Source organism: Salmo salar, chromosome 09 (genome assembly GCF_965601325.2).
Source record: "Salmo salar chromosome 09, fSalSal1, whole genome shotgun sequence".
In the NCBI taxonomy this organism is placed as follows: Eukaryota; Metazoa; Chordata; class Actinopteri; order Salmoniformes; family Salmonidae; genus Salmo; species Salmo salar.
Genome location: NC_138299.1, coordinates 92,600,180 through 92,617,956, shown reverse-complemented (window position 1 = coordinate 92,617,956; position 17,777 = coordinate 92,600,180). Strand labels below are relative to the sequence as shown.

At 43.3% G+C, this 17,777-nt stretch overlaps 1 protein-coding gene across 1 annotated transcript in view; it reads left to right on the top strand.

Moving 5' to 3' along the window:
• The window catches only part of LOC106612141 (actin-binding LIM protein 3), a 125,310-nt gene that overhangs the window by 36,452 nt on the left and 71,081 nt on the right, over positions 1-17,777 (top strand). The window lies entirely within an intron of this gene.

The window sequence follows — 17,777 nt, the reverse complement described above, 5'->3', positions numbered from 1 at the left end:
CCCAAACCATATTACACTATTGAATAAAGCAACAATTCACAAGCATGTGCAGACCATTAAAGAGTTTATTTTCTTGTTTGTACATGCAACATTAGCTAAACATTAGGCTGTAACCGACTGTGATTTGGAGTCCCAATGGTGCTACACACAATTGGCCCTGCGTCGCCCGGGTTTGGCCGGTGTAGGCCATCATTGTAAATAAGAATTTGTTCTTAACTGACTTGCCAAGTTAAAAAAAAAATAACATGTTTAGCTTGCAAGACAATAGCAAAGCTAACTATGCCTAGCAACATAGCATATCAAACATGAATGTTTACCCCTCTCATATGAATATAATAGTACATTTTCAGCGTATTAAAGTTACCTTAGAACAAACCAGGCTTTATTTTATCTGTATTGTGAAAGTCATTATATCAGTCGCAAAATTGTGAATTAATTAGAGAATTTTGATAACTAAAAGACAGATTAGAGTATTTTCACTGTCTTGTCTTTACAGCAATAGCCATCTACTTTTCACTGACTGTCGCAACTCAACAATCATCTATTTGGTATTTGCAGAGCGCATACTGCCTTTTCTTCCGACTGTAGGCAATGCGATTTGAAACAATCCACAACTTTTTTTTAAGGCTAGGGAAGTTAATAATCGTCTGTGGCCAAATCATGCTTTAGTAGTGAATGATTTTATTTATGTCTGTATAGACAGGAGTAAGCTAATTAGACTATATAATTTTAGCAATTTAATAAAATTTACTTAGGCTCATAGGCAGCGTGTCCATAAGGCTATGTCAATCTACTATTCCCCATAGTAGAAAAGTTTACCTATTCTATTGGTCAGCTTGTCGAGAAGGAAATAGCCCAAACAAACTTTGGGACAGTTGTGGGGTGATAGATACAAGTTCATACAACCAGTAGGCTTAGGCTACATTTAAAAAAAACTTTACAAAGGAATCTGATGCAACAGATCAGAACGTTTAGCGTAAAATGTTGCTAAACTATTATTTGTTAATTAACATTATTAGCGCAGCAAGTTGGTAGGCCACGTGTGAATGTGCGTTTGGCTACCGGACAGTGAAAGAAAGTTGATAACCAATAGAACATGAGAGAAATAGGATACTGGGTTCAATGGCATATATGTCTTTATAAAAGAATTGCTTCCACGGATATGGTCCGATGATGCCTAGGCTACTTTGAAGCAAGGGAAAATATTCCTCATAATATGTAGTAAAATGTTCAGGTTTCAAACAATTAAATAGCTATATGTTTTCAAAATGCATACTGCCTCTAGCTCATTGCAAAGTGGTGTGTGACTCGCTGATGAAGCCTGCCTTCCGTTACCTATGCATTTGAATGGTGAATGGGAAGTGCGCATCAATTACCATCTGAGAAATAAAAATAGTAGCTCTTTTTAATCGTGGCCCCAAAAACTATTTTTAACACACAATTGCATTTAGAATTGGTGCGCAATGACTGGGCTTATAAAAGCACTGTCTGACAGATTTTCTGCTCAAAGGCTCTGTACCTCTATGTTGTATGCATGTGATAAATAAGATACATAAGGAATATACCCGCGTAACAATTTATTTCCAATAAACTCTGCAAATAATCACCCGTAGACCGATAAGCATGACCAGTCAAATGTTTTTACATCAACTGGTATTTCCGTCCATGAATGGGCTAAAAGCATTACTTCGCAATGTGATTGTTAAAATTAGCTTTTTTATTTTTTAACGGAAACCCTAGCGCACATACGCACACACAAGTACGCACACACACACACACACACTTTGGATGATATGTGGTAATGGTAGCAGACTGTGTATCATGGCCTAATGACACCCTAACCACATTTTCCTCTCGTTGCTAAAGTGGCACTCTCCCATTCCAGCACAGCTACCAGGCATTGCAGTGGTTTAAATGCATGTTCCATATGGACAGCTCCTTAGGGAGACTTACACACACACACACACACCACACACACACACACACACACACACACACACACACACACACACACACACACACACACACACACACACACTCACACTCACACACCCGCAAGCAAGAGTCAGGTTCCAAAACCATACAAATATTCTGTCAGCAGTTTTCTGAGTCAAAACAGATTTCTACAATGTCCAGAGTATCAGGACTACTGTAAGGCGTTGCCTGTATCGGTTTGTCTCTAGTAAAACTTCCCTTTGAGAAAGGAACAGGTTTAAAGCATCAATGAAGGATTGTGGAAGCTTTTCTTACAGACCAGATCAACCTGTCCAGACCAGATCAAACCTATCCAGACCAGATCAAACCTGTCCAGACCAGTTTGTGACTCGTGTTCTATCTGCAAGGTCTCATCACTCTCTCTCTTAGCTCTTGGCATACCATGACAATCTACCTCCGTTGTTCTCTGTGTGCGGAGGGGGAAGAGAGGGAGTAGGAGAGAGGGAGAGAGATGGAGAGAGGGGGTAAGAGAGATGAAAGAAGGAAGAGAGATGGACAGAGGGGGTTATGGAAAGAGAAGGCGGTAGGGAGAGCGTGACGGGGAAAAAGAGAGAGAGAAACAGAGAAAACAGTTAGAGAGAGAGATGTGGGTTAGAGGGGATCGGAGCTTCCCGTAGCTATAGCAACCACTGCCACGCTGGTCCAATCACCAAGCCAACGTGTGGTTGCTAGGGAGACATTGTGAGATTACAGGGAGATGAGTTTAGGCAGCAGTGGTTTCCCCTTCCGACGCTCCAGGATTTAGGACAGAAGACAAGGGCAGTGTCTCAAATAGTAGCCTATTCCCGATATAGTGCTCTGGTCAAAAGTAGTGCACTATTTAGGATGAAAACAGGTATTATCCTGCGTCTTGTCTCCTGAAAAATCGCTGCTTGAGGGGATAAACACACTCATCTTCTCTGCCTATGGTCTCTCCCACACACACACACACACACACACACACACACACACACACACACACACACACACACACACACACACACACACACACACACAGTTAGTTCTGATGCGTTTCTCAACAGTGTTTATTGGTTGGTGATGTGTTCTGTGTGAGTAGCATTATCCTGTCTTGGGTAGGGGGCAGTATTTTGACGTCCGGATGAAAAGCGTGCCCAAAGTAAACTGCCTGTTACTCAGGCCTAGAAGCTAGGATATGCATATAATTGGTCGATTTGAATAGAAAACACTCTAAAGTTTCTAAAACTGTTACAATTATGTCTGTGAGTATAACAGAACTGATTTGGCAGGCGAAACCCCGAGGACAACCCATCCCCCCCCAAAAGAATTCAGCCTACCTGTTTTCAATGGCTATCACTTTAATTACAAGGCCAAGTCCTCCCAGATTGCAGTTCCTAGGGCTTCCACTAGATGTCAACAGTCTTCAGAAAGAGTTTCATGCTGGTTTTTGGAAAACTGAGCCAGAAATTGTAGTTTTTATAGGTGGCTCCCATTTTGGCTGTAGAGTTTCCAAGCATGTGGAAGAGAGCGCGTTCTTTGGTATTTTTCTCCGGTAAAGACAATAACGATTCTCCGCCTTAAATTGTATCGTTTATTTACGTATAAGGGTACCTAAGGTTTGATTATAAACGTTGTTTGACTTGTTTGGAAAAGTTTGTTAGTAACGTTTGGGATTTATTTTGTATGCATTTTGATGGAGGGAAACTGGGTGGATTATTGACTGAAGTGCGCCAGCTAAACTGAGTTTTTATGGATATAAAGAAGGACATTCTCCAACAAAAGGACCAGTTGTGAAATAACTGGGACCTTTTGGAGTGCCAACAGAAGAAGATCATCAAAGCTAAGGCATTTATTATATGGCTATTTCTGACTTTCGTTTCGCACCTGCCTGGTTGAAATATGTTTTTCATGTGTTTGTATGTGGGGCGCTGTCCTCAGATAACCTCTTGGGGCTATGTGGTATGCTAGCGTGCCACCCATGGTGCACCCTATCAACAGCAGGTGCATTTCAAGAGCGGCAAATTTGAAACCAAATAAATGTCAAAATTCAAATTTTTCAAACATACAACTATCTTACACCCTTTGAAAGATAAACATCTCCTTAATCTAACGACGTTGTCCGATTTCAAAAAGGTTTTACGGCGAAAGCATAAAGTTAGATTATGTTAGGAGAGTACATTGACAATAGCTGTGTGTAATGTTTTGTCAATTCAAAGACAGGGTCACCAAAACCATAAAACCAGCTAAAATGATGCACTAACCTTTTACAATCTCCATCAGATGACACTCCTAGGACATTATGTTAGACAATACATGCATTTTTAGTTCTATCAAGTTCATATTTATATCCAAAAACAGCGGTTTACTATGGCGTTGATGTTCAGGAAATCGTTTCCCTCCAATAACCGGCAGTCAAGTCAGCACCACAAATTAAATAATTAAAATTAGAAAACATTGGTAAAATATTATATTGTCATTTAAAGAATTATAGATTTACATCTCTTGAACGCAATCAACTTGCCAGATTTAAAAATAACCTTACTGGGAAATCACACTTTGCAATAATCTGAGCACTGCGCCCAGAAAAATACGCTTTGTGATACAGACAAACGGCCATGTTGGAGAGATCTAAAATCGAAAATACTATGTAAATAATCCATTACCTTTGATTCTCTTCATCAGATGTCACTTCCAGGAATCCCAGGTCCATAACGAATGTAGTTTTGTTCAAAAAAGCTCATCATTTATGTCCAAAAAGCTCCGTGTTGTTAGCACATGATCTAAGCCAGCCGGACTTCTCGTCATGAACGAGGGAAAAAATATATTTACGTTCGTTCAAACATGTCAAACGTTGTATAGCATAAATCATTAGTGCCTTTTTTAACCAGAACATGAATAATATTCAAGGTGGACGAATGCATTCTCTTTTAAAACGAATTGGAACGAGGGTACCCAACATGAACTCGCGCGCCAGAGTCTAATCGGCCATCACCGTTCCAAGGCTCTTGTTCGGTCAGATCTCACAGTAAAAGACTCAAAACACTTTGTAAAGGCTGGTGACATCTAGTGGAAGCAATAGGAAGTGCCAAAACATTAATCAGCCCCTGTGTGTTTCAATGGCATAGGCTTAAAGGTAATTCAACACATCAGGTATCCACTTCCTGTCAGAAAATGTCTCAGGGTTTTGCCTGCCAAATGAGTTCTGTTATACTCACAGACACCATTCAAACAGTTTTAGAAACTTTAGGGTGTTTTCTATCCATATATAATAAGTATATGCCTATTCTAGTTACTGGGTAGGATTAGTAACCAGATTAAATCGGGTACGTTTTTTTATCCAGCCGTGAAAATACTGCCCCTTAGCCCCAACAGGATAATTGCATGGTTTGCTTTCGCCGTAAAGCCTTTTTGAAATCTGACACCGCGGCTGAAATTAACAAGAAGTTAAGCTTTATTTTAATGTATTACACTTGTGATTTTATGAAAGTTAAATATTTGTAATACTGTAGTTTGAATTTCACGCTCTGCAATTTCACCGGATGTTGGCCAGGTGGGACGCTACCGTTAAGTTAACTTCTCCATAGTGCTGATCTAAGGTCAGTTTTTGTCTTGTAAGAATTTGTTGGTGAGTGGGTAATCCACCTCTATCATCCGTTCTATTAGCCAACGTGCAATCACTGGAGAATAAACTGGAAGAACTCCGTTCGAAACTATCCTACCAACGGGACATTAAAAACTGTAATATCTCATGTTTCACCGAGTCGTGGCTGAACGACGACACGGATAATATACTGTTGGCTGGGTTGTCAGTGCATCGGCAGGACAGAACAGCTACGTCTGACGAGAGGTGAGAGTGTGTGTTTATTTGTCAATAACAGCTGGTGCGCAATGTCTAATATTAAGGTACTGTGAGGTATTGCTCGCCTGAGGTAGAGTACCTCATGATAAGCTGTAGACCAAACTATCTACCAAGAGAGTTTTCATCTATATTTTTTTGTAGCCGTCTATTTACCACCATAAACTGACGCTGGCACTAAGGCCGCACTCAACGAGCTTTATAAGGCCATGAGAAACAAGAAAATGCTCATCAAGAAGCGGCGCTCCTAGTGGCCAGGGACTTTAATGCAGGCCAACGAAAATCTGTTTTATCTAATTTCTACCAGCATGTGCAAACAGAGGGAGAAAAAAACTCTTGACCACCTCCACACACAGAGATGACTACAAAGCTCTCCCTTGCCCTCCATTTGGAAAATCTGACTATTATTCTATCCTCCTGATTCCTGCTTGCAAAAACTAAAGCAGGAATTATCAGTGACCTGCTCAATACAGAAGTGGTCAGATGACGTGGATGCTACGCTACAGGACTGTTTTGCTAACACAGACTGGAATACGTTGGATTGGATTCATCCAATGGCTTTTAGGAGTTTTCCACCACAGTCACCGGCTTCATCAATAAGTGCATCAACGACGTTGTCCCCACAGTGACCGTATGTATATATCCCAACCAGAAGCCATGGATTACAGTCAACATCCGCACCGAGATAAAGGCTAGAGCTGCCGCTTTCAAGGAGAGGGACACTAATCCAGACGCTTATAAGAAATCCTGCTAGGCCCTCAGACAAACCATCAACAAACAGGCAAAGCATCAATAAAGGAATAAGATTGAATCCTATAACACCGGCTCTGACGCTCGCCGGATGTGGCAGGGCTTGCAAACTATTACGGACTACAAAGGGAAACCCAGCCACGAGCTGCCCAGTGACGCGAGCCTACCAGAAAGGCTAAATACCGTTTATGCTTGCTTCGAGGCAAGCAACACTGAAGCATGCATGAGACCACCAGCTGTTCTGAAGACTGGGTGATCACGCTCTCAGTAGCCGATGTGAGCAAGACCTTTTAACAGGTCAACATTCACCGCGGGGCCAGACGGCCGCGGGGCCAGACAGATTATCAGAACGTGTACTCAGAGCATGTGCTGACCAACTGGCAAGTGTCCCCACTGACATTTTCAACCTCTCCCTGACCGAGTCTGTAATACCTACATGTTTCAAGCAGACCACCATAGTCCCTGTGCCTGAGAAAGCAAAGGTAACCTGCCTAAATGATTACCACCCCGTAGCACTCACGTCGGTAGCCATGAAGTGCTTTGAAAGGCTGGTCATGGCTCACATCAACACCATGACCCCGGAATCCCTAGACCCACTCCAATTTGCATACCGCCCCAAAAGATCCACAGATGACGTAATCTAATTCGCACTTCACACTGCCTTTTCCCACCTGGACAAAAGAAACACCTATGTGAGAATGCTTTTCATTGACTACAGCTCAGCATTTAACACCTTAGTGCCCACAAAGCTCATCACTAAGATAAGGACCCTGGAACTAAACACCTTCCTCTTCAACCGGATCCTGGACTTCCTGACGGGCCACCCCCAGGTGGAGATTCAGTGAAAATAAAAATCTCATTGATTTATGAAGACCAATCCCCATGCTTGTCTCAGAGCAGTGCAGAACAGTGCTAAAATAGTTGTAGGCTATTGCTTCAAATCCTATTTCTTCTAACTTAAATATGCTCTTTAAATAAATAACACCTATAGCACTTTTAACAGCACATTACTCAACACTAATGAGACTCATGTCGCCTACGGTAGGCCTACAGTATATCGAAAAATATGACTTGACTCTCCGCCAATAATTACATATAGAGGATTGGGGGATTGGAGGATTCAGAATCAAAACCAAAAGTAGCAACGCATTTTGCATTGCGATGCTGTGACTTAGACAGCTGCGCCACTGGGGAGGCCCCATCCACAAAGTATTAAAATACAGAGAGGTGTTGGTAAAGGTATATTGTCCTGCTAATAGCCCATAATGGGCTATTATAATGCTGTACATGGTGTCCAGGTCAGGATAACCAAAACATTTATTTATTAAAGACTATCAGAAAGAATGTTGGTACTTATTTATTTTGATCCAAAGCCATGAATGAGTGAGTTACTCAGGTTTATATATGTGCCACTATATGACTGTGTCGTCAACTTGATAATATATAATGATATTTTGGAGGTTATTTATATATTTTTTTAAACGAGAAGTGAGTGATTATAATCTGAATAAAGGCCAAAATAATATTTGTCAAGGCCAAAATATTTATTTCTGTTTTTAGAGGAAGAGAAACGCTGGGCCAATTGTGCCCCTATGAGACTCCCAATCACGGTAGTGTATACATAATAGTGTATACAGCTGGAGAACTGCAAGGTAATCCCATTATGCGCCACTTGGGAGCCATGACCAATATGACCAATACATATTGTCCTGCTAATAACAAGGTTAATAACATATCTGTGATAATATCTAAGGGGCTTTTATATCATTCTAAATGAATAATAATAATCGCTTTGTTTATAAAATAACAATATTTTGGAGATGATTTTGTTTTCAAATAACATACATTGAGCAACAAAAAGTCATTCTTGAACATGGGGTGAGACATTGTTACTAATTTGTAAATAAAGCCAGTTTGTTTTTAGAATGATTTATTTCTGTTTTTAGAGGGAGAGAAACCAAAAACCTACAGTCATCTCATGGTTCTCCCAGTCAAGGTTGGCACAGGTATTGAACCAGCATCTGTAACAATACAGGTTTAATCCAAGATGGCTTAGCAGTCAGGCGTCTTTTGTCGTTGTCTTGTTGTGTCCTTTGTATATATCTTTTTTCTTCCTATATATTTTTACAAATATTTTTTCTTAACCCCAACTTCAACATACTCTCCTGCAACCTGCCTCACCCAATGTAGTATGGATCTGCTATTTTGTTTACTTTAGAACCAGAACCCCAAACAGAAGCTAGCCAGCTAACTAGCTACTAGCTAGTAGTCAGCTAGCCACTGCTAGCGGTCATCAGCTAACCTTTAGCCCGGACAACTCCTGCCAGTCTGCACAACGAGATTCAACCCAGAGCTTATCAGACTTATTTTTCTCCATATCCCCAGATTCCTACCGCAAGCTCTGAACCTCTTCACCTGGATCATCGCAGCTAGCTAGCTGCTATCTGATTGGCTTCTCCTGGCTAACGTCTCTGTCCCGAAGCAAACACCAATTAGCCTGGAACTAGCCTATGCTAGGCCCATCTCCCGGCTAGCTGAAGAGGTCCATCAGCCACTCCTTGGGCTGCAATACCTATTTTGTCAATTGGCCTGGACCCCTTTTATTGCCGTTACTGAGCCCCGCCGATCCATCACGACTGGACTACCGACGTGATCTGCCCGAGGGGGTTTTTCAACAAGCTCTTCCGGCGCGATGTCCCCTCAATGCCCATCTGCTAGCCTGCTGGCTGCGGCCCGCTAGCTGTCTATAGTATATCGGCTGTTAGCTGAAGAGGTCCATCAGCGAATTTTTGGGCTACTATACCTATTTTGCCAATTGGCCTGGACCCATTTACTACACGGACCTCTGCTGATCCATCACCACTGGTCTGCCAATGTAACCGCACAAAGGGGCTACAACAGACTTCTTCCGTCGCGACGTCCCTCTAAGGCCCTTCTGCTAGCCTGCTTGCCCTGGCCCGCTAGCTGTCTGAATCGCCGTGTCTCCAGCCCGCCCTGCTACTCACTGGCAATGATCACTCGGCTACGCATGCCTCTCCCTAATGTCAATGTGCCTTGTCCATTGCTGCTTTGGTTAGTGATTATTGTCTTATTTCACTTTAGAGCCACCAGCCCTGCTCAATATGCCTCAGCTAACCCTCTTGTCCCACCTCCCACACATGCAGTGACCTCACCTGGTTTAAGTGATGTCTCTAGAGACAATAGCTCTCTCATCGTCACTCAATGCCTAGGTTTACCTCCACTGTACTCATATCCTACCATACCTTTGTCTGTACATTATGCATTAAATCTATTCTACTGCACCCAGAAACCTGCTCCTTTTACTCTCTCTTCCGAACGCACTAGACGGCCAGTTCTTATAGCCTTTAGCCGTACCCTTATCCTACTCCTCCTCTGCTCCTCTGGTGATGTAGAGGTTAATCCAGGCCCTGCAGTGCCTAGCTCCACTCCCATTCCCCAGGCACTCTCATTTGTTGACTTCTGTAACCATAAAAGCCTTGGTTTCGTGCATGTTAACATTAGAAGCATCCTCGCTAAGTTTGTTTTATTCCCTGCTTTAGCACACTCTGCCATCCTATATGTCCTAGTCGTGTCTGAATCCTGGCTTAGGAAGGCCACCAAAAACCCTGACATTTCCATCCCTAACTATAACATTTTCCGACAAGATAGAACTGCTAAAAAGAGGGCGGAGTTGCAATCTACGGCAGAGATAGCCTGCAGAGTTCTGTCTTACTATCCAGGTCTGTGCCCAAACAATTTGAGCTTCTACTTTTAAAAATCACCTGTCTAGAAACAAGTCTCTCACCGTTGCCGTTTGCTGTAGACCACCTTCTGCCCCCAGCTGTGCCCTGGACACCATATTTGAATTGATTGCCCCCCATCTATCTTCAGAGCTCGTGCTGTTGGGTGACCTAAATTTGGACATGCTTAACACCCCGGCCATCCCACAATCTAAGCTTGATGCCCTCAATCTCACACAAATTATCAATGAACCTACCAGGTACAACCCCAAATCCATAAACACAGGCACCCTCATAGATATCATCCTAACCAACCTGCCCTCCAAATACACCTCTGCTGTCTTCAACCAGGATCTCAGCGATCACTGCCTCATTGCTTGCGTCCGTAATGGGTCTACAGTCAAACGACCACCCCTCATCACTGTCAAACACTCCCTAAAACACTTCAGAGAGCAGGCCTTTCTAATCGACCTGGCCCGGGTATCCTGGGAGGATATAAACCTCATTCCGTCAGTAGAAGATGCCTGGTTATTCTTTAAAATTGCTTTCCTCACAATCTTAAATAAGCATGCCCCGTTCAAAAAATGTAAAACCAGGAACAGATATAGCCCGTGATTCACTCCAGACATGACTGCCCTTGACCAGCACAAAAACATCCTGTGGCGTGCTGCATTAAAATTGAATAGCCCCCGCGATATGCAACTTTCAGGGAAGCTAGACACCAATATACACAGGCAGTTAGGAAAGCAAAGGCTAGCTTTTTCAAACAGAAATTTGCATCCTGCAGCACAAACTCCAAAAAGTTCTGGGACACTGTAAAGTCCATGGAGAATAAGAGCAACTCCTCCCAGCTGCCCACTGCGCTGAGGCTACCACCGATAAATCCACGATAATTGAGAATTTCAATAAGCATTTTTCTATGGCTGGCCATGCTTTCCACCTGGCCACCCATACCCTGGTCAACAGTCCTGCACCCCCCACAGCAACTTACCCAAGCCGCCCCCATTTCTCCTTCACCCAAATCCAGATAGCTGATGTTCTGAAACAGCTGCAAAATCTGGACCCCTACAAATCAGCAGGACTAGACAATCTGGACACTCTGTTTCTAAAATTATCAGCCGAAATTTTTGCACCCCCTATTACTAGCCTATTCAACCTCTCTTTTGTATCGTCTGAGATCCCCAAAGATTGGAAAGCTGAAAAATCGGTCATCACCCTCTTCAAAGGGGGAGACACTCTAGACCCAAACTGCTACAGACCTGTATCTGTTCTACCCTGCCTTTCTAAGGTCTTCGAAAGCCAAGTTAACAAACAGATCACCGACCATTTCGAATCCCACCGTACCTTCTCCGCTATGCAATCTGGTTTCCAAGCTGGTCATGGGTGCATCTCAGCCACGCTCAAGGTCCTAAATGATATCATAACCTCCATCGATAAGAGACAATACTGTGCACCTGTATTCATAGACCTGGCCAAGGCTTTCGACTCTGTCAATCCCCATATTCTTATCAGCAGACTCAACAGCCTTGGTTTCTGAAATGACTGCCTCGCCTGGTTCACCAACTACTTCTCAGACAGAGGTCAGTGTGTCAAATCGGAGGGCCTGTTGTCCGGACCTCTGGCAATCTCTATAGGGGTGCCACAGGGTTCAATTCTCGGGCCGACTCTTTTCTCTGTATACATCAATGATGTCGCTCTTGCTGCTGTTGATTCACTGATCCACCTCTACGCAGATGATACCATTCTGTATACATCTGGCCCTTCTTTGGACACTGTGTTAACTAACCTCCAGATGAGCTTCAATGCCATACAACTCTCCTTCCGTGGCCTCCAACTGCTCTTAAATGCAATTAAAACTAAATGCTTGCTCTTCAACCGATCGCTATCAGCACCTGCCTGCCCGCCCAGCATCACTACTGTGGACGGTTCAGACTTAGAATATGTGGACATCTAAAAATACCTAGGTGTCTGGTTAGACTGTAAACTTTCCTTCCAGACTCACATTAACTTCTATGGGCTAGTGGGGTTGCAATGATCATGAGAATGGTGAGGAATCAGCCCAGAACAACACGGGAGGATCTTGTCAATGATCTCAAGGCAGCTGGGACCATAGTCACCAAGAAACAATTGGTAACACACTACGCCATGAAGGACTGAAATCCTGCAGCACCCGCAAGGTCCCCCTGCTCAAGAATACATATACATGCCCGTCTGAAGTTTGCCAATGAACATCTGAATGGTTCAGAGGACAACTGGGTGAAAGTGTTGTGGTCAGATGAGACCAAAATGGAGCTCTTTGGCATCAACTCAACTTGCCGTGTTTGGAGGAGGAGGAATGCTGCCTATGACCCCAAGAACAGGTGGAAACATTATGATTTGGGGGTGTTTTTCTGCTAAGGGGACAGGACAACTTCACCGCATCAAAGGGACGATGGACAGGGCCATGTACCGTCAAATCTTGGGTAAGATTTGCCCTCCTTCAATGCCCTCCTTCCCTCAGCCAGGGCATTGAAAATGGGTCGTGGATAGGTATTCCAGCATGACAATGACCCAAAACACACGGCCAAGGCAACAAAGGAGTGGCTCAAGGAGAAGCACATTAAGGTCCTGGAGTGGCCTAGCCAGTCTCCAGACCTTAATCCCATAGAAAATCTGTGGAGGGAGCTGAAGGTTCGAGTTGCCAAACGTCAGCCTCGAAACCTTAATGACTTGGAGAAGATCTGCAAAGAGGAGTGGGACAAAATCCCTCGTGAGATGTGTGCAAACCTGGTGGCCAACGACAACAAACGTCTGACCTCTGTGATTGCCAACAAGGGTTTTGCCACCAAGTACTAAGTCATGTTTTGCAGAGGGGTAAAATACTTATTTCCCTCATTAAAATGCAAATCATTTTATAACATTTTTGACATGGGTTTTTCTGGGTTTTTTGTTGTTATTCTGTCTCTCACTGTCCAAATAAACCTACCATTAAAATTATAGACTGATCATTTCTTTGTAAGTGGGCAAACGTCAGCAGGGGATCAAATAATTTTTTCCCCCACTGTACTATTTTATTGTGTTACTATTTTTATTTTCTTTATTTTGAATGTTTTACTTTAGTTCATTTAGTAAATATTTTCTTAACTCTATTTTCTTCAAATTACATTGTTGGTTAAGGTTAAGGGCTAGGGGCTTGGAAGTAAGCATTTCACGGTAAGGTCTACACCTGTTGTATTCGGCATATGTGACAAATCAAATTTGATTTGACTTGAGAGAGAGAGAGAGAGAGAGAGAGAGAGATATGGAGTGCTAGATGCTGATTCACCGATCTGATTTAAACGTATTGATCCTCTGGGTTTGCTGACTCCCACTCCTACTGTGTGTGTGTGTGTGTGTGTGTGTGTGTGTGTGTGTGTGTGTGTGTGTGTGTGTGTGTGTGTGTGTGTGTGTGTGTGTGTGTGTGTGTGTGTGTGTGTGTGTGTGTGTGTGTGTGGTAATGTAACCTTTAGAAGGCCCACTGACCTTTTAGGAACCTCGCCCACTAGAGGTAATATAGTTTCTCTCTTCACTTGACCTTACAGACTAATAGCTGTGGAGAATATCAACTCTGTTTACTATAACAACCCACACATGTACATGTAGTCTCCAGTGGCTGTTTTAGCATATACATCTTGGTGGGGCAAACTCACCCCAAAAAATGGGGATGCATGCCAGCAACACAACGCAATACATTAATTGCACTATAACGGTGACAAACAGTTTCTACATACTATTAGGGCATACATAAGGCTGTCCGTACAGCAGAATCCCAACAGCAGTCCCAACATCTTACCACTGCTACACCTGGCTATCAGCAGAGCCTTGTCTGGCAGTGAAACAGTTCATTCAGCCTCATTTACTGCCTTTTAAAAACATAGCTGATATGGCTGACTTGTTTAATCAAATGTGGTTTCTACTGACAATTGAGATGTACAAACTATGACATACAGTGAGGGAAAAAAGTAGTTGATACCCTGCTGATTTTGTACGTTTGCCCACTGAAAAAGAAATGACCAGTCTATAATTTTAATGGTAGGTTTATTTGAACAGTGAGAGACAGAATAACAACAACAAAAATCCAGAAAAACACATGTCAAAAATGTTATAAATTGATTTGCATTTTAATGAGGGAAATAAGCATTTTACCCCATCTCAATCAGAAAGATTTCTGGCTCCCAGGTGTCTTTTATACAGGTAACAAGTTGAGATTAGGAGCACACTCTTAAAGGGAGTGCTCCTAATCTCAGCGTGTTACTATATAAAAGACACCTGTCCACAGAAGCTATCAATCAATCAGATTCCAAACTCTCCACCATGGCCAAGACCAAAGAGCTCTCCAAGGATGTCAGGGACAAGATTGTAGACCTACACAAGGCTGGAATGGGCTACAAGACTATCGCCAAGTAGCTTGGTGAGAAGGTGACAACAGTTGGTGCGATTATTCGCAAATGGAAGAAACACAAAAGAACTGTCGATCTCCCTCGGCCTGGGGCTCCATGCAAGATCTCACCTCGTGGAGTTGCAATCATCATGAGAACGGTGAGCAATCAGCCCAGAACTACACGGGAGGATCTTGTCAATGATCTCAAGGCAGCTGGGACTATAGTCACCAAGAAAACAATTGGTAACACACTACGCCGTGAAGGACTGAAATCCTGCAGCGCCCACAAGGTCCCCCTGCTCAAGAAAGCACATATACATGCCCGTCTGAAGTTTGCCAATGAACATCTGAATGATTCAGAGGACAACTGGGTGAAAGTGTTGTGGTCAGATGAGACCAAAATGGAGCTCTTTGGCATCGACTCAACTCGCCGTGTTTGGAGGAGGAGGAATGCTGCCTATGACCCCAAGAACACCATCTCCACCGTCAAACATGGAGGTGGAAACATTATGCTTTGGGGGTGTTTTTCTGCTAAGGGGACAGGACAACTTCACCGCATCAAAGGGACAATGGTCGGGGCCATGTACCGTCAAATCTTGGGTGAGAACCTCCTTCCCTCAGCCACGGCATTGAAAATGGGACGTGGATGGGTATTCCAGCATTACAATAACCCAAAACACACAGCCAAGGCAACAAAGGAGTGGCTCAAGAAGAAGCACATTAAGGTCCTGGAGTGGCCTAGCCAGTCTCCAGACTTTAATCCCATATTAAATCTGTGGAGGGAGCTGAAAGTTCGAGTTGCCAAACGTCAGCCTCGAAACCTTAATGACTTGGAGAAGATCTGCAAAGAGGAGTGGGACAAAATCCCTCGTGAGATGTGGGCAAACCTGGTGGCCAACTACAAGATACGTCTGACCTCTGTGATTGCCAACAAGGGTTTTGCAACCAAGTACTAAGTTATGTTTTGCAGAGGGGTCAAATACTTATTTCCCTCATTAAAATGCAAATCATTTTATAACATTTTTGACATGCGTTTTTCTGGATTTTTGTTGTTATTCTGTCTCTCACTTTTCAAATAAACCTACCATTAAAATTATAGACTGATCATTTCTTTGTCAGTGGGCAAACATACAAAATCAGCAGGGGATCAAATACTTTTTTCCCTCACTGTAAGGGGATGACAACCAGATAAGAGGCAATCCGTAATTTCAATAAGACATTTATGAGCGAGCTAGGATGGACGTAGTCAATATAACTATTTGTTCAGCAATTTTGAAATGTACATTGACAGAATTCATAACATGGGTCGTTCTTGCAGTGTTCTCCCTGTACACCAAGTCAGAACTGTAGGATAAATAAAAGGGGGCATATAAGCAGACATCAGAACAGGAGGCTAAGTTATAAGGGGAAAAGGGACCAAATTATTAGGGTGAGGCACATGGGCTACTAACAGCTTACTATAGAACATACACTTAGTATTACTTTCTTAGCTACAGTATACATATCTCCCTGGCATATTTCATAATTTATGCAGGACCATACAATACATTTTTGGACTCACCTTGTTGTGCTGTGCTCACTTGAACAGGAAGGTGGCGCGGAGGTCCTTCGTGGGCAAATGTTGTCATAAAAACTGTCATCAAAGTCAGGCATTCTCTGGATCTATCGTGTTTTTAAGACAACAGTCTAATCATGACGCCAGTGATCTTCAGGTCGGAGCTCTGGAAAGAGGCCTGAGTTCCTGACTTGAAATTCTGAGTTGGATGACCGTTCAAAACGTATTTTCCCAGTCGGAGCTTGTTTTTTTCAGAGTTCCCAGTTGTCTTGAACCACTGAAATCTGAGATTTCCCAGTTTTGAGTTTCCAGTTGTTTAGAACATGGCAGAAATCATGCTGGATTGACAGCATGGACAATGTTGAATGTTTAGTCCCTTAAACCCAGACTTGAACCACACACCCACTCCACTGAATAGCAGACTAGTGATTACTTTGCAATGTTTGCAGTTAGCTACTGATTCCTTCCAAACCACTCATTGTTGAATTTGAGATTTCCAACATGTTGTGTAATGTTTATGTCCAATTGCCGATGTTTGTTGTTTCATCTATAATTTCTCGTCATAATTTTTGTTCATATGGCAAGGTTTGAAAAGGATTTGCCAGTAGATTGTCGACTTCATGATGATTCATGATGATGACTGCTAGCTAAGATTTTGAAAGTATGATGTTGACATGGTCAGCCCAATCAAAGCTACGATAGATATAATGGGATTTGACGTTATTTTATCTGTGGCCAATGACCTTGAGCCTTCTTGGATGGGCACTTCTAATGTAACTCTATGGCAGCACACAAGGGACTTTTTTTTAGCTCTCCCTGTAGATTTTGCGGTGAGGTAGTGTCCCCATCAGTGACAGAACACGTAGCCAATCACGACCCAACTAGAGAACATTACCAACCCATACGTGCCGTATTTTCCACTGGCCGCCCCACCACCACAGAAAGCACTGAGCTAGACTGAAACACCTGCATGTTGGAGCTGCCCCACCACCACAGAAAGCACAGAGCTAGGATAAAACACCTGCATGTTGGAGCTGCCCCACCACCACAGAAAGCACTGAGCTAGGATACAACACCTGCATGTTGGAGCTGCCCCACCACCACAGAAAGCACAGAGCTAGGATAAAACACCTGCATGTTGGAGCTGCCCCACCACCACAGAAAGCACTGAGCTAGGATAAAACACCTGCATGTTGGAGCCGCCCCACCACCACAGAAAGCACAGAGCTAGGATAAAACACCTGCATGTTGGAGCTGCCCCACCACCACAGAAAGCACTGAGCTAGGATAAAACACCTGCATGTTGGAGCTGCCCCACCAGAGCTGCCTTACTCAAGAAAACAATAAAGAGACCATGTTAGCGACCAGCCCTGAATGACGGATCGCCACTGGTAGTCTCTCTCTCTCACTCTCTCCATCCCCCTCCCTTTCTCTCTCCATTCCCCTCTCTCTCGCTCTCTCCATTCCCCTCCCTTTCTCTATCCATTCCCCTCTCTCTCACTCTCTCCATTCCCCTCTCTCGCT